Here is a 19,358-nt window from a genome sequence, read left to right on the forward strand (position 1 = left end):
GGCCTAAGACAGGGAATCGAAACCAGTACCACAATGCATATTAGCTTTACAGGTATAACCATAATTCAATGACTTATTAAATATAAAAACGCTCTCATAACTTTACAACTGAAGGTACGGCTCTTTGTCAGTCTGAATAGTTGAATTCTTCGTTGTCAGTATGAATAGTTTAATACACAGATGATGTTATACACTCAGCAGCAAAAAAAACCGGACACTTAATATTTTTTATATTAAAAGCTGATTATCAGTAATGTGTTTGTTTTTGTGGGTAATCTGGTTATTACAGAGAATGTAGAGTCTAAGTCCATTGGACTAATCCCTTCAGGATTAGTAGGGCACGAGATAAGACTCAGATGTGGCTTATTTGTCTTGAGGCTGCTTTACCTGACGGAACTCTTCTAAACTGTAAGCAGGTTTTCGCACCTTTAGAGACCTTTAATTTTCTTAACCGCGCCTTTCTGTCATTAATAGACGTGATTTTTTTTTTATTTTGGTCCAGATTAATGGTTCTTTAGAATGTAGACGTAGCCTGAGCTGATACCTTGGCAAGAGAAGGCCGGAGCGTCCGATCTATCGCAGAAACCCTTGGAGTAGCGAAGTCCGCCATTAATGATGCACTCCGGCGTTTCCGGGAGACTGGCAGTTATGAACGGAGGGCTGGCAGTGGCCGACCAAGGGCCACAACTGAAGTTGATGATCGATTTATCACGCTCTCAGTATTGAGAGACCGCCATTTAGCTGCTCCTGAGGTTCGGGACAGGCTTCAAGTGGCGCGAAATACGCGTGTTAGCTTGGACACAGTACGGTGGAGACTGAGGGAGCGTGGACTGGAAGCAAGGCGCCACGCGACAGGGCCCCAACTCCTGGAAAGGCAAAGTAGAGAAAGGCGAATATTTGCCGACCAGCATTTTCATTGGACTGTAGTGCAATGGGGAACAGTTTTATTCACAGATGAGTCTCGCTTTGGTCTATACCACTCAGACGATCGAGACAGAGCGTGGAGACGATCAGGGGAGCGATTTGCTCCATTCACTCTTTGCGAGTCACGATCTTTCGAAAGGAGATCAGTTATGGTTTGGGGTGGAATCAAATTCCACGCCCGCACTGAACTGATTTTCATTGATAATGGCTCTGACTGCTCGGAGGTACATTGAGGAAGAGCTCCTAGAGGCTGTGATCCCGTTTGCTCCATTTATTGGTGACCAATTCATTTTGATGCAGGATAAAATGCTCGCCCACATACCGCCAGAATTGTTATCGAATACTTGGAGCAATTGGGAATCACAGTACTGGACTGGCCTGCACGAATCCCGATAGGAATCCCATAGAACATTTGTGGGATAATTTAGGAAGGTATGTTAGACATCGTCATTCTCCTCCTAGTGACTTTAATCGGCTCCAAATTGCTCTTCGTGAAGAATGGGATGCTCTGCCGGAGGAGTACGTCCAAAATTTAATTTCATCAATGCCTGACAGGGTTAGGGCCCTTCGCCGTTGAAAAGGGAGAAATACCCGCTATTAGAAGAACATCCTTTGTCAGAAAACCTGTTAAAAATGAAGAATAAAGTTTAAAAAAAAATGTGTTAATTTCTTATTTTTACTTTATTTTATAATTTTTTGTAAATAATTAATAAAACTTATTTATTTGTGGCAGATTTTGTGTAAATTACTTATAAATAAACCAATTCTTACCATAAATTAAAAAGATTAACGTATTTAACAAAATTATGTGACCAAATCTGAGTGTCCGGTTTTTTTTGCTGTTGAGTGTATTTGAATAATCTAGCAATTGCATAATAAAGAATTAATTCTGCATTTTCAATAATTCTGCATTTGCAGAAAAAGTAAATATGATCTCATTTCAGGCAGCTTCACTCCCTTCTCTGTATCTAACTTTGATTATTGTAACGCAGCATCACAGCCTTCAAAATATTTAAACTTTCATCAATGAATCTAAAATTTATTGCAGAACATTGACTTTGAATTGTCAATTATAATGTAATGGAAATGTATGTAAATTAAAACTGTCCGGTAGGATGGTTGTATAAGGGTTGATCGCCAAAAACTGCACGAATAATATAGTAATAATATGGCACATATATTAAAATCATTATAATTAGATTAACTAGATTTTCAAACTAAAAACCAGAAAATAGGATCATTAATGAATTCATTTTGTTAAGTAAAAGAAATGAAAGCGGCACCTTGAACTAATGCAATGTCTGCAGACGACGTCAGAAAGGTCGTCTACGTGCAAGAGGACAATGTAGTAGATCTTTGCATGCACTTCCAACTATTGCAACCGGACAAAAACATTACGAACAGCTGGCCTTTCTAATGATTCTCGATCATTCTACTCTATAGATGTTACCTAATTGGATAGTTTTTATGGACTTTTTTTTAGTTATTATTATTCTTCTCTTGTTCAGAAGTCACAGGGAGAGAGAAATAAACCTGTCACTTGTACAAATTCTAATTTGTGCCAGTGAAATACACGTTTCTCACTTTGATATTTACACGAGAGCTAAGAATTACTTATAGTAAGTCGCCGACGTCAGGATTTACAAAAAAAAATAAATTAAAATCTAAATTTTAATTTCCAAGCAGTTAAGTTGAAGATTCTTTACTTTTTTTATTTAACTGTTGAGAGCAGAGTTCGTTTATCTGGGTTCTACTCAGAAACAAAATAACTGATGGCAATTTTTCGCTGAAAAAGACAATTTGCCGATTTTCGATTTGGAGTTTTAATTGAAAATATTCATTTTGGGATCCTCTGAGTGCCAAAAATGGCTTTTATTAATTGCTGTTCAGAGTGTGCGTGCTACCATAGTAACAAAAAAAATAATAAATAAGATCCCAGTATTTTCAAATTTTTATATTTCGCTAAAACAAGGTTTTGGTCGTGATTTTCAAATAAAACCAAATTCTAATTTTTTCAAATAACCACTCTTAAAGCGCTAGCAGCTTGAAAAAAACAATCTCAGCTCTTGGTAATACAGGGAGGTCCCTTAGGTGGTTACCTCGAAGCAATAAAGTAATTATGGAGTTGTTTCAGTGATGCAGGCAAGAGAGATTAAAATTTTGCTGTTGAACTGTCCAGAAAAAGGACATTTACTTCCTTCATTACTCCAAAATAATTTTTTATTTTAAATTAAAAATCACCAGGAGCACAGAGCGAATGGCTCTTCACATTTTAGTTTGAAAAAGAACTGGGAAGACCTTTGCACGAATTAAATGCAGGACTTTAAAATTCTTATGGCCGAAATCAGGACTAAGAAGTCCTTGAAGAATAGATAGGAATCGGATTACTCAGGTGACTGACTTCCTTACCGTGCACGGTAGTTTCAGGTACCTACTCTGCCAAGAACATTGGGAAGCGTCTTCTCATATCCTGTTTGGTAGTTTGGCAATCGCAAGGTGGGATATTAGACATATTAATATGCGACCAGAGATCATATTGTAGCAAAGAATGATTGGTGGGTAGGATTCTGGACTTTGTAAGGAGGGGAGATTAGATTACCTTTTAGAATTTCATTCCATTCTCCCAAATCATTATCAGAGTCTAGAAATTATCTTTCTATTACAGCTATCTTCTATTCTGTAGGTCTTAACCCAAAATTAAGTTTCATTTAGAAACAATCAGTCTCTCTATTATTTGGAAAGATTTGACGAACCAGGTATTAAGATTTTTTTAATTAACAGTTTTAGTTTATAATTAAAGTGCCACGCATTCTTTTATGGCAATAATTATTAAACATCTTAAAGTTATATTCGTTATTACTTAGAATTTTATTTGTTAAAAGCACCAATACGAAGAGTTTCAGATGACCTTAAGGTTATCTTTCCTGGTGAACCAACGCTATCAAGGAGTTGGCTGTTCGTGACAAAAGGTCGACAATGGCGATACAAAAAAAAAAAAACATTTACAGTCCAAGACTTGGAACAGTATGGCTTTACTATATTTATGTTAACTTAACAGCTGTTCAGATTCGGCATATGCTGCTAATTGAAGAATTAAAAATGTCAACTTTCAAAGACTTCCGTGCATTCCTGATGGTCTGAGTTTAAGGAATTTACTAGAGACGGTCGCCATGTATTTAGGTAATGACGATCAGTGCCTGAGGCTGCAGCACTTCTATTACATTATTGTATTTTAAGAATATATTTAGAACTTGAAACTAGCATTAGATACATTAATTTACTGAAAAATGTATTTAACGCCCTGTGATACCTAAAACCAAATCTGCAACAACCAATTATCTAAATGGTAAAAAGCATCTTATATCTTTCTACAAAAAATCCTGTGTAATCTACAGAGATATCAACTCGAGAATGGCTTCCTCCTTTAATTACAACCAAATGCTATTAAATTTATGAATAAATAAATTGTACTAGAATATTTTTCTAATTTAAATTCTAATATTTTTTTCAGAAATACTCTGGCCATTATTCTCCCATTTCTGGATATCCGCCATACCTTCCAATAAAATGTCCATTTAATTCTTCCCGTCCAAATCCTAATCGCAATACTTCATGTTGTGAGAGATAAGAAGAAGTGGAAGTCCAATTTATGATTTTTAATCCTGCAAGATGGATTCTTGAGTTCATGAAAAATGAAAATTAGGAATTTATAATATTGATAAAGCAAAAAAGTAATTTTATTGACAAATATTAACAGATACAAAAGTTACAAAATTAAGTAGCAAATACTCAGCGCTGAGTCACGAGTGTTTCCCGGTTTTTGTAAAATAAATCTTATGTAATGGATTATTTAATGAAAAAAAAAGTGACATAGTTTTATGTTTTCGTTTATTATTATTACTATTGTTTTATATTTGTTTTATGAGCTCAAATGATAAAATGACATATTCTTCTATTTCTTGAATAACAGTTACTAAATTCATTTCTCTTTTTTAATGTAAAGAAAATTATGTTTCGCTTAACTTCTTTTACAACTTCAGTTTTCTGAAATTCGACCATCAATGATAGAACTTAAACAAAAATATAACAAATTGTAAATATTTCCCAAAAGAGAGAGGCTCCTTCAGTTTCTGAGAGATCCAAACTCTTATAGAATTCTCAAGGGAAAAAGAATTACCCTATGTAGTATAAACAGTTTCTGAAGATCTGCCTTGGTCATCAGTGAATTGCAGCCACTAGCCAGATGTTTGGAGTAGAATAAGGACTGGGCAGAAATAATCACCGATTTTTTCATAAGGGTTATTAATTAGTTAATAAATTTTGTTTGTGGACTGAACATGAAGCGCTTACCTACTTCACTATTAGTATTGTTCTATAATGGTTTACGTACTAAAAAATTTCAGATGATGCTTAGGAATGCGTATGGACTTCACCAGATTCAAAATTTATAAATATTTTTTCAATTTTCAATTAAAAATGTAAAAACAATACTAAATAGCAATATAGCTCCATGGAGGCAACCTTATGGAAAGCATTCGTATCTTGCAACCTGCTGAAGTTTTTATAGATTTTACAGATAGCTACAAAATTATACTAAATTAGGACTGAAATCTTCATAAATTACGCTGTCTGAAGAATCGTATTTGAATTGATAACCCTCCCAGCAGTCTTTTATGCTGAAATCTTCGGCTCTCTAAGCCTACCCTAATTCCAAAGGAACCAGAATTAAATGACTAAATAAAATTTTTGAGAGTTAAGTCATTGTAATTACTAGAAACAATTACGTCCAGTCGAAAATACAATAGATTTTGATTGTATTAGTAAAGTAGAATCACTGTCGAACTTGTGCTTAGGTCAAAGAAGACGACAGGCGAATGCTTCTCCTAGCAGAAATCTTTTATTATTATACATCGAATAGATATTGCCTAAGTAAAGGTGCTCAAGTAAGACAGAGAATGTTGAAGATTTCTGTGCGACATGGGTGCATCAAGATTTTCATGTCTAGTCAAGAAAGTGTAGAACAATTTTTGAAATTGACAAAATTGAGCTAAACTAGAGGAGGACATCCGGGCATAATGAAAGGATGTTGTCATTTACTGGAACCATTTTGTAGGAAAGAAAATTTGGCCTTCTTGGGATAGATATCTTTTATTTATCTTCAGATCTTGCTCTTCATTTTAGTTGAATTCAATTTATTAAGATCAGTGAGCACTACGAATTTAATGAATCAGTAAATAATGTCCATAGGCCTACAGTGTGTAGTACATCTAAAGTGGAGTTCAATGACGTATTGGCCAACTTCTTATTTTCCACTGTTCTTGAGTGAGTCACTTTAATTTTTTTTTCTAATATCATTACTTCTTTGCAATAAAAATGTTATTACTCAGAAAGTTTTAGTCCGAATTCGATTCTAATGACACCGTTAGAAAGACAGATAAATTTTCTAAAAATTGATACCATTTCGAAGCTTAAGTTATTCTCTTAACAGCCTCAATTTTCCTCCGGAAACTGGAAAAATAAAAGTAATCGAAATTTTTAAGAAAATTCATTAGGCCCTTACGTGATCATTATCAGACCTAGGTGCTGGCACTTTTTATAAAAGTTTCCTTGTTTAATGGGCTTTCAAACGGTATATCATTTTCCAGGATTCCTTTTATCTTCGTATGAGAAATTACGTTTGTTTTACAAGAAAACGTGTTCACGAGCACTCAACAGTGATAGTTATCAAGTTGTTTAATTCATTGAAAACTCTTTTAAGTGAACCAATAGTCAATTTTAAAGTAGATTGTCTTAAAATAAGGAAGTCAAAGGTTACAAATTGCACTTTAAACATTTACTTCTGATCTCTCTGAAATATTTGAGAAAATGTTAGGAAATATTGCTAGGAAATCTTGTTCGCGGTGGACAATGCAGAAAGGGCAGAATACTAACCTAACTGGAGAGCAGCAATGCATTGATAACCCTCCGAACCAATGACATCAGATGTTGACGCGCTTTGGCAACAATAAATTTATTTTTCTCATTTCAATTTAGTAGAGTTAGTAACTTCGTAAATTTAGTACTTTAATCCACTTGGAACATTTTTTGTGATCTGATGTACTCAACTTTATACAATCCATATTGCGTACCCACCCATGTTGGTTATTTTCCTGGAATTATGAAATATGATTAGCAATAGCAACAATATTGCAGAGTTTGTCTCGAGGATGATCTCATCCAATTGATTTTACTTTCTCCACTTTACTTTGTATTCCTCGAATATTCTAAATCCGGGCTTGACCCCACCAGCAGACATAGTTTAGATTATTCATCGGTTGTAAGGTCAGCTGCGATAATGAAACTAAAGTTTTAGCGAATGATGCACATTAAATGTGCTCTTTTTAAAAAGTTAGTACGGATTCTTTTAGATATTCTTTCCTACATTACATTATTTATTGCCTTTTCATTGTTAAGTTTGATAATCAATATCTCTGTGGATGTTGTTTCTAAAAATATATTAATCTAAAAATGAAGTTCTTTAATTGAAATCCTTATAAACTGCCCATTTTTTTTTTTTTTTGATATTTGTCCTTCTTAGCTTTACTTTAATGCTCATCATCTTCAGATATTCATTCACTTAAAAAAATTGTCTGTAAATATTAATTTCTCTTCAATATTTTTAAATAAACTCGTAGACAAAAACAAATTAAATCCTTTTCAATTTTTAACAAATCTTAGACATTTCTCTTTGCAGTTCTTACAGCAAAAAACTTCTTGTGCTCGTAACAGTTATTAATTTCTTATATCAATTAAAAATGAACTGTAAATAAACAATAAAACAATAAATAACCTTGATAGTGTATCTTGAAACAATGGGTTTGAATATAACTTCAAAACACAATGAAATCTTAGTTTTAATAATATGTATTATAGTATAATTTAGCTAATTTCTTTGCAACGTTAACCTTCACAGCAATACTACGCCCGATCGTTATGAAGATGACACCCCGATTAAACAATTATATCCCCGGTAAATCCGTAAAATATCATTCTTATTGTTTTATAAAGACTAGTTTATTTCCTGGTTCTTTTGCAAGTCCCGCTCATTGATAGCAAATTTCAAAATAATTGTGTTGTTTATTTTCTTTAATTTTAGATAATTTTATTATTGAAAGAGTAAAACTTTTTAGTTGAACTTTAAACTTTCATTTGTCCATTGTGACATCATGGCTAAGATGTTGATTACAAAAATGGACATTATTTAGAAATGTAATTATCGAGATAAATATTTCCTTCCTTGTCTACAAATAATGCACTTATTGCTTTTAATTCCGATTGATGAAGAACATTTTTTTTGGAATACATAAAATTCTTAAATAAGATAGAAGGAAACATCTAGAAAGATGCTGGATGATATCTGGAAATTTGTTAAAGGAAGGGTAGAGGTTAGTGGCAGACGATCACGTAAGACAAGCCCTAATAAGACTTTGGAGGAAATATTACAGCTTTACTGGGTATTTCTGGAATTATACGTTAGAGGAAGCAATTGAGGAATCTAAGAAATGGATTAAAGAAGAAGCTTGCCTAACTCCAGATTCAGAGAATCCATTGCTATTAACTCATACGGGCAGATCATCAACGGAAAGTACATTCAACTGTTTTCCTTATAAAAACAATTGAACAAGGCTCAAAGGTTAAACAAGAAGCTACAATGACTTTACAAATTTAACAAGTACCTTTTATTAGTAATCGTTTTTCGAGGACCACGCCAAAAAATATGGATAAAATAATGATTTCCCAGCTTTAACGGTTTAAAAGTAAGCCCAGATTAGCAAGGATTCGATCGGGATTACTGACGCAATTTACAGTTAACTATGTTTGCTAATCGCCTTCGCCTAAGACACCAAATTGTGGTAGTTGGACTTAAAGCTCGCCTGACAAAATAGGCATTATTTTACTTTACTCATACTGGCGGAGGCAAGGGCCAGTGCGTACTGAATGGCGTGCAATGGACAATGGAGGCGTATTAGTTCCTCCATTAGCCATATGAGCATTACGGATAAGGTTGACCCTGGACCGGTTATTGTCATGGCAGGGGACAGTATCTAAATACAGTTTCGAAACTCCATTTCAGGTATGTATTAAACCAAGGACTGAATGGAGGGTGAACTGGACGGACCAGTACTGGAAGGGAGGCATTTGGTTTACCGATGGCTCCAAGATGGACAGCGGGTCTGGGTCTGGAGTGTATGGGGTTAAACCCGAGGTACTCATTGAGAGATCTCTTGGGAGACATGCCACAGTCTTTCAGGCCGAGGTTTTTGCGATTAACCCATGTTCTGAGGAAAACCTGCGGATGGAACCTAGAAATAGGGAGATTCGTATCTTTTCGGACAGCCAGGCTGCACTGAAGGCTCTTGTATCCTTCAGAATGACCTCTACCCTGGTCTGGGAATGCAGGAAGGCCCTTGAACTACAAAGTTCGGCTGGAATGGGTGCCGGGGGTCATGTAGGGATTGAAGGGAATGAGAGGGCTGATCATCTGGCCAGGAATGGATCTAACACTGCTTTCTTCGGCCCTGAGCCTGTCCTGGGGATCACCAGGGGTTCGGTTCGATCTGGAGGGAGCACGAAAAGAACTGGGTGATGTGTCCTGCTGTTAAACACAGCAATACTATTATGCCTTGGCTGTGTAAGCAAAGAACCAAATTGGCCCTGTGCTTGGGTAGAAATCAGATTACTCTGATTACAGGCCTATTCACGGGAGGTTACGGGGCACGGTAGGTTAAGGAAGCATCTGCGCAAGGTGGGGCTTATTAGCTCGGAACCATTGTGCAGATTATGTCAGAAAGAGGAGGAAACGGCCTCTCCCCTGTTGTTCGATTGCGTTGCAATCGAGCGTTTGCACTATGAAACCTTTGGAACGCTGAGGCCGAAGGAGATAGTAGCGCAAAAAGAACTAGTAGGGAAAGTCCTCAACCTCTTTACGAGGGGAGGGTTCGCTTACTAGAACTAAGAAGGGGCTGGCACTATAAGTCTCTTGTGGCTGCGGTGGCGTGGGGCGTAGGTCCCGTCCCATCTACTATTCTATTCTACTCATCAGGGACTAAATTTGGGGCCAGAAGTAACATTTTTAATTACTTATAAGACATGTAAAATTTTTAATTAAGAAGATAAAATAGCAATGTTTAAAACGATATAAGGTCAAAGGAAAATAATATACCTAAACACGTGGGTGTTTGTTGATAATAATTAGCACGAATCTAATGCATCAATCGTAGTACATAACAATCAAACGTTATCATGATGTCTCTTAAAATATGTATATTTGATTAAAAATTCACAGTGCCTTCTAGAAATAGGATATAGAGCTAGCAGCAAGTCAATACTTTATTAAATGAAAACAATAGAACTGTTTGCCCTTGGAATCATTTACACACTCCTCCAGAGTGTGTAAATGAGTTCCTTCTTCTGTCAATGAAATAGTAATGGATTTAACCCGGGTTAAGATGGTTTCACACTAAATATTTGCCCACGTATCCTTTTACATACATGCTAATCATAAATTTAGATTATAGTTACATAATAAGTCACTGTCAGCTACAGTTTATTATTACTTTATTATTCTGAACCACCAGTCAAAGAAGAATTCAGCACAGTGATTCAATATTTTGCAATCATTTAAATCGAATGAATTTCTTTTGCCAATTCTTCAGTACGTCTCCTTCTATCTCTGCTTTGTCTTATTTAAAAATATTTGTAAATTCTTAAAATTGTCTTTACACTTTTATAGGTTCGAGATAAATATAGTTCTATTTCAGGAAGTGAATGAATTCATCCAATTTGCGTGCAGTTCCTTGTAGCCTTGCTCAATGATTGGCTGGTGAATGCAATCGGTTGTTCTTTCCGTTGGTGGTTTGTAAGAGATGAAGCGTCACCCGCAAGTGTAACTGGGTTTTCCAAATTAGAATCAGGTCAAGACTTGCATCTTCTTTAATCCATTTCTTAGATTTACCCATTGCTTTCTCATGCACGTCATACTTTTTTACTGCATTTCTTTACTGCAGTTCTTTCTATTCAGCCTCCAAAGGACAAAACGACGTCGCTCTTGCCTTGCAAAAACGTAGGGATTCAGAATTAATTTCCCTTATTTTCGTAAATAATTACTAAATTTGTTTTTTGCTCTTGGTGTCTGATATCTAACTTGGAAGGATTGGATTTCCGTCCCCTGTTTTCTAAGACTTAAGCTGTTAATTTCTTAAATATCTTCTCTAGTTCTTCAGGAATTCTAACTTTCCCTTTTATAGGCAGTGCTTCCTAAATGAGAATGACGTACGTAATTTTATTTGACTGGGTTTAGCAAACCATGCACCTAGAAGTTGCATAATAAAGGTGCAGAAAGAATATTCTGCTTCAGTATCCGTTACCTACTGTGTTCTAGCCGTACATTTCACTTGCTCTAAGAATGGTTTTGTACAGACAGTGACTCAATCTGCATTTGAGTCTCCTTTGCGTACTGTTGTACACCTTACATTTTTATGGGCTAATTTGACATTATTAATTCGATATATGCTTCTTTCAGCTTAAACAAACGTTAACCAAGTTCTCTATTATAGCCTTTGTTTGTTTATTTTTTATTCACGACAAGACTAACGCTATACTCTTCACCAAACGTAGACCCACTTTTAACCGACAAATCAGATATAATAACACTCTCATTCCGTGGTCTACCCATGTTAAGTACTTAGGGCTAACTTTAGACAACAAACTGACTTTCAGTACGCACGTTCCAGGACAAAGTAATCGCAGGCAAACTGGACAACAAGACTATTATTTCCTCTTCTCTCACGTGACTCCAAAATGACTGTGTGCCCAACAAACTACTCCTCTACAAAGTAGTCATTAGGCAGATGTTGCTCTACGCCTTCTCCGCATGGAGCCTGGACTTGTAGTAGCAACATCAAGAAACTCCAGGGTAACGCAAAACAAATTTCTGAGACTCGCAACAGACTCTCCACGACGCACTAGAATTGACTCACTCCACGAGACTGCGTCCATTATCCCCCGTACACTCTTATATCCAAAATTGTCTGCTCAAACTCCTTTCCATCTTAGACTGCCATCCCAATCCACTATGACGCGACATAGCCTCCTACAGATCCTTCTACAACATACAGACACAGAAGACTAAAGCATATCCTACTCTAACTCTCTTCACTAGCTGCAGGTTTTTCCTCTCCTTTTTTCCCTGCATTCCAATCCTTCTCACTTAACTTTTCTCTTTCTTTACTAGATTAGAAGGTTGAAATGTATAATACATTTACACTTCTATATTCGTATTTTATGTATATATTTATTATAATAAATATTTATTCTATTCTATTCTATTTTTTATTCTTTTAAGTTCTTTATCTTCATATTATCGTGCCTCAATAATCCTTTTTCTTCAGCGCATTCATGTAATAGGAAATTGGTGCATTACTCAAAAGCTCTATTCTGCCGAAATTAGCGCTTTTCTTTGGTTTCCGCTAGTGAACCTTGCAACTAACCAATTTCGCAACGTTTCCATCAAGTCATTTCCAAATTTGCGAGTCTTACAAAGTTTTTCATTGATTCATACTTAGATCACAAGGTTTCTTTCTCCATTTAAGATGCATCTAACAAGAAGCAATTGCAAACTGTCTTGCAGCAACATGCTTGTTCAGGACTGCCCCAATGTCTTCGAAGGATTTATTTTCTACTCCTTTCAGACTTATCAGATCTTGTAAAACCTCTAACGCGTTTACTCCCATATACGGCACTGCAACAGACATTTTCATTTCTTTTTTTTATTTCATTCGATTTCAAAAAGGTATTAAGGTAAAAATGGACAATATTGTTTATACTGCAGCATTGTTATTTTTCTATTTACCCTCATAAATATATCTGTTGATGTCTGTTCTTAAGTTAATGCTTTGCAAATTACTTACTTATTTTGTCGCAAATCGAACATTTATTTATCGTTACCTCAGACGTTTTATTGAAATTCGAACTTTTGAAACATATTTATCGCCTACTAACATTGTACAGTTTGTAAAACCGTACATTACACCGCTCCGACATTTTGGAGGAAAACGTCACGGGTAATTGACTCATGGGAAATTACCAATTTTATAAAAACCACTTTCTTGTTTCCAATGTCAACACAAAATGGAAAACTCCGCACGAATTCAATCTTTGTTTTATGAAAGTAAAAAATTTAAAGAACAGAGTCTCTAATTGAATGGTAAGCACACGTGAGTAGGCGCGCTAGATCGTGAATATCTCTATTAGGGGAGGGTCGTCTGCATGCTTGCTGGATGAACTCATCCAATTTAGAGGCGAACCACACCATTTTCTCCCTTCTCCAGTTATCTCCAGCTTAGCCATCATCCTGCCACCTTGAGTACAACAGGTCTTCCACTTCTTCTTTCGTGCACTTGCATCGCTCTCCTTTAAATAATCATCATAACTCCCCGCATACTAATTACTCTAATTTTAAATTTTATTTAAACTCAAATAACCTTTTCACCTTAAGCTAACTTTTTCAATAATTAACTCACGATTTTATACTTTCAATTTTGGATCGCTAAAAGCTCCAAAAAATTCCTATTAATGATTAAAACTAATTAGTAGGCCATAATACAAAGATTTATCGTAAAAAACTGTACAAAAAAGCGTTCCGCTGAAAACACTAACTTACTAAATAATTTTCACATCTTTATTTGTGGAAGATAAAATTCCAAAATTTTCTGTAAAAATAAGAGCTTATCCTCGTTTATAAATGTAATACATACAAAAGATAATTGATATTTCATTAACAAATGCATAATCAAACAAGTACTCTATATGTTCAAGATCGGAAACTAAGGATTCTCTATCCTTCCCATCCTGATGCTGCGACTAGGGTTTCCTAGGAGTCTCTCCTAAGACCTAATTTCATTCAAAATATTTTCCATTTCTCTGCTGTGCCTCCAACAGGTTATCACAAGCAGTGTAACTTACGAGGGTCGTTTGAAAAGTCCGTGCAAAAATAAAAACTACTTAATTTTTGGGGGTAAACCTTTTTTATTTTTCAACATAGTCTCCTTTTAGGCTTATACACTTCGTCCAACGCTGCTCTAGTTTGTTCATCTCTTCCGAATAATAGGATTTGTCCAAGTCTGAAAAATAGCCATTCCTTTCTGCAATCACCTCCTCGTTTGAATGAAATCTTTTTCCCGCCAGCCATTTCTTCATATTGGGGAACAAATAGTAGTCCGAGGGAGCCAAGTCTGGAGAATAGGGGGGATGTGAAACGAGTTGGAACCCTATTTCCATTAATTTTGCGACCACAACTGCTGAGGTGTGAGCTGGTGCGTTGTCGTGATGGAAAAGGACTTTTTTGTGGGCCAATCGTGGGCGTTTTTCTTGCAGCTCGGTTTTCAAACGGCCCAATAACGATGAATAATATGCACCTGTAATAGTTTTACCCTTTTCCAGATAGTCGATGAGGATTATTCCTTGCGAATCCCAAAAGACAGTCGCCATAATCTTTCCGGCCGAAGGAACGGTCTTCGCCTTTTTTGGCGCAGATTCCCCCTTGGTAACCCATTGTTTAGATTGTTCTTTGGTCTCAGGAGTGTAGTGATGTATCCATGTTTCATCCACAGTGACGAAACGACGCTTAAAGTCCTGCGGATTCTTCCGGAACAGCTGCAAACCGTCCTTGCAACACTTCGCAGGATTTCGTTTTTGGTCAAGCGTGAGCAATCGCGGCACCCATCTTGCGGATAGCTTTGTCATGTCCAAATGTTGATGCAAAATATTATGTACCCGTTCATTCGAGATGCCCACAACACTAGCAATCTCACGCACCTTCACTCTTCTGTAATCCATCACCATATCATGGATTTTATCAATGATTTCTGGAGTAGTAACCTCAACAGGGCGTCCAGAACGTTCAGCGTCACTTGTGCCCATATGGCCACTCCGAAAATTTTGAAACCACTTATAAACTGTTCTAATCGAAGGTGCAGAGTCACCATAATGTTTATCAAGCTTCTCTTTAGTCTCCTGAGGCGTTTTGCCTTTCATAAAGTAGTGTTTAATCAACACACGAAATTCTTTTTCGTCCATTTTTTGAAAATCACTCGACTTCCTCGATTCAAACGAATGCCAAACACAAAGAAATAGACCGATCTGGCTGAAACTAGGTGTGTGTTCTTCCAAGAGATGCTACTAACTAAACATAACCTCGATACGCGCCAGTAGTGCTATCTCTCTGACTTTGCACGGACTTTTCAAACGACCCTCGTATTATCAATGCCTGTGTCAAACGGGAAAATCCAAATTAAAAAGAACAAAACTGCAGCTATTTTATTTTCAAAACTCTGAGCCAGTTCTATGCAGAAATGTAAGGATTGGAGAAAAGTTTATAGCTTAAAGCAACCTGGTCATGCAACTGGGAGTAACCTTAAATAAAAAGCTAAACCTTAGTGAACCCTTGAAGGACAAAAAAAAAGTATGTTCTCGATCTGTTTAATTGCTAAATCGGACAAATTGCCTCAAAGAACAAGCTGATGGCGTTCACAGTGGTAGACTTAAGCTCGCCTTGCCAGAAATCAACAAAAAATCACTTCAACTGATTAAGAATAAATTTTTAAAACTTGCGACTGATTCTCAAAGTTTACACCTGCAATAAATTTAAATTCTATCACTAAAATGGAGTGTATTATATATTATTATACTGAAAAATATATACTAGTGTAAAATATATTTAAAGATTCAGCAATAGATTTCTTTGATATCATCAATAGCCTAAATAATCTCCACAAACAAGATGGTGCTTATGATCAAGTAACCAAATAACAACTTCAAAAGGATAAAGGATAGCCTTAAATAAAATGCTAAAACGTGTCTTCGCTTTCTTTCTTTTTCTTCAACTTCTCTTCCTCTTATGAATATCAGCCTGGGAACCCCGAGTATTGAACATCTCCGAGCTTGAACAGCTAGGAACATCTCAGAGTTCCATTTCAAAGCTCGACTCCAAGAGAAAAGAAATATTGTAATCTGTGTAAATTATGTAAATTAATATTATTTAATAAATCTATTTAACTTCTTCTTGCTAGGCGTTAAATTCTTTCTATTTGAATTAAGTAATGTGGAATTTTCAAATTTTAATGTCAAGCTGATCAAATTGATTCAAAACCAATTTACAATTGTTCTGTTTTAGTGTTAGGTTTTAGAATTAAGACTGTTGTAGACTCGACAATATTGTGTGAAACATAAAAGTAAAGAAAAATAAAACAATATCTTCCATGCACCTAGAAACTGCGATGTTACTATCGACTCCTTAACAAAAACTTACAGTTTAAAAAGTTAAGTATAAGGGTTGATTAAACGCCAAAAGGTACACAAATCAGCAAGTACCCAACATTTCATTAATACTTCATTGATATTATTTAAGTAATTTTACCGCATTAATTTTCATTAATATTTTTTAAGAATTTATTAGATGTCACATACCCTTATGCTGGCCATTTTCATCTACAAAATATTTGTTCAAGTAGCACACCATTTAACTTAGATTGACTGTAATATCTATTTATCTATAATAATCAAACTATTAATTACAGGTGAAAAAGAAAACGTTATAAAAATAAAAAAATATGAGGCTTAAAAATTCAAAAAATTTTTTAAAAAATGCTTACACCAACATACATCAATGATTTTGTTTATTTATTTTTATTTTTAAATAAAAATCGTCGGTTTAAGTTCATTCTTCGATTAAAGTAATTGTTATTTTATGTAGTAGTCAATCTGGCTTTATCGTAAATAATATAGTTGTCTTCAATTACATTCTCCATCTAGGTGTTCTTCCCACAATGTTGTGTATATGTAATATAAAGTAAATAAGATATGCATATTTTTAGGACAGCTAATTATTCCAGTATTTTACTATAAGTAAAATTAGGGGAACTAAATTAAATTACAATTGAGAAATGAATAAATAATTTTGAATAATCTACTTGTTATTAACTGTGTGTAATTGTGCTCACGAATATTTCGGTAAGACGAATTCAAGACTGAAATATTGTTTTAAATCCTCCGTGATTCAAATTTAAACAGTAGCCGACTCTAAATTTGTCTTTTTCTAATTTAACATGCATGTATATGTGACAACTTCAGAATAAAGGGCACATTAAAGAGAAATCAGAAGAATAATTTGGAATAGAGTTAAAATAAAGTACCTATTTATACGAAGATATAATATACATTTTATCACAATTATAACTATTATGAATGAACTGGCCAGCATAAGGGTATGTGACATCTAATAAATTCTTAAAAAATATTAATGAAAATTAATGCGGTAAAATTACTTAAATAATATCAATGAAGTATTAATGAAATGTTGGGTACTTGCTGATTTGTGTACCTTTTGGCGTTTAATCAACCCTTATACTTAACTTTTTAAACTGTAAGTTTTTGTTAAGGAGATTTTTGTACCTTTTGGATAGATTTTCCTTTTTGTCTATTAGCAAAGTTACGCCTGCTTTACAGATTTTTTTAAAATTTGGAATAAGCTATTCTATCATTATAACCTGATAAGGTGTTAAATCGGAACCGTAATTACCACTAGAGAGATCTTTTTAAAGAATGGTTATAGTTGCGGTCCCCAAACCATCCTCAATAACCATTTTTTGGAGAAAGCGTTTTGAATAAAATAGGAAGGTATTTGTACGTAAATAGCAAAATTAAACTGCGATTTCAGTACTTCCTTTTAAGAGGAGCAAGAAAAATAAACTGCGATTACAGTACTTCTCCCTAAAAGGCAAAGATTTTGAATCGAACGACAATTCATTGATGTAAATCGGTTCACTCATTGATAATTTTAACGATTGCAGTACTTCCTCTTAGTAGGTGTAAGAGCATGATGGCACTTCACAGCCACGTAGAGGAGCTTTAATCACTTCTTCGTGCTAAATTTTATCAAAATCGGACTAAGCTTTGTAGAAATATTGGTAATAATAGTTTTAGAAAGGGCCTTATTTGGGTGGGGCGAACTCCCCTCCTTATGAGGCATAGCGTCGAGACTTTTAAAGTACAAATCTGTACAAAATTTCGATTCGAATGACACTTCATTCATGAAAATCGGTTCACGTGTCGATAATTTGAAACGATTGCTATACTTCCCCTTAACAAGTGTAAGAGCAGTTCGTCGCTTTATTGTTAGGTAGGGGAGCCCTAACCCTATCATCCTACCAAATTTTATCAAAATCGGGCCAAGATTTACAGAGTAATTAGTAATAATAATTTTGGAGGGGGCCTTACATAAAGGGGGCTAACTCCTCTCCCATTCGATGCACAGGGCCGAGACCCCCAAAAGGCACATCTACATAAAATTCCCAATCGAATGACACCTCATTCATGAAAATCGGTTCACGCGTTTAGGCGCTACGTTGTTTACAAAAAAGGTAACAACAAGAACAACAAGAACAACAAGAACAACAAGAAGAAGAAGAACAAGAACAAGAACATTTTTTGAAAAAGCGGTTTTTGCTCATTTTCGGCAACTTTTTTCTCGAAACCTATTAGATCTGGGTGGTTGCAAAAAAATTACAGTTATGAAGGAGGGTTTGGAGTAAGATTTAAAGAAAATTTGGGAATTTTATCTTTTATAGAAAAAGAGAAAAAAATTGTCAAAGTTGGGTGTTTTTCAACGTTACGCTTTTTCGTGCAGTTTTTGATGGTCAACCCTTATACAACTGTCCTACCGGACAGTTTTAATAATAAATCTTTAAACGAACATTTGTATTTTATGGAACATTCTTTACAGGACACGTTTCTGAACTCTAACACTAGTTGATCGATCTATTTACGTAAGTAACATATAGCTGCTCCCACATCTAGTCGGTTATCTTTTATTTAGGTCAGAAACACCGAAATAAAGTGAGAATGGCACTATCTAAATCCTGGTAGTTGTACTTTTATGACGAGCTCTTAAAAAGCATTAATACTTTTGAGTAACTCATTACTAATTGAGGTAGCAGCAAATAATTAATAATTAAACCAGTTTAAAAAATATACTGTTAAATGTTTAGTCATTTTTGATTGTCGACCATTTACTTTATTATTATTAAATATTCTGTACCAATCACATATTAACCGGCTCACTAAGAGCTTTACACATAGTGATGTATCATTTAGAAGAGGTTTAGTTATTCATAGTTTTTGGTGAAGTATATGAAAGATATTAAACCAAATGAGCTTAAACTTCAAGCTTAAGAAACCTAATGGTTTGGATACCACCATACAGGACATATCTACACATAGTAATCAAAATCACTCATCTGGAACTAGCAATAAATAAATATTTTTCTGTTTTTTGAGAGTTTTTCAAAAATAGTTTAAGATGACCGCCGAAGAATGTCTGAGAAGGGACTTAAAAAGAT

This window comes from Rhodnius prolixus, unplaced genomic scaffold (genome assembly GCF_049639745.1).
Source record: "Rhodnius prolixus isolate KJV_2025 unplaced genomic scaffold, Rpr scaffold_3, whole genome shotgun sequence".
In the NCBI taxonomy this organism is placed as follows: Eukaryota; Metazoa; Arthropoda; class Insecta; order Hemiptera; family Reduviidae; genus Rhodnius; species Rhodnius prolixus.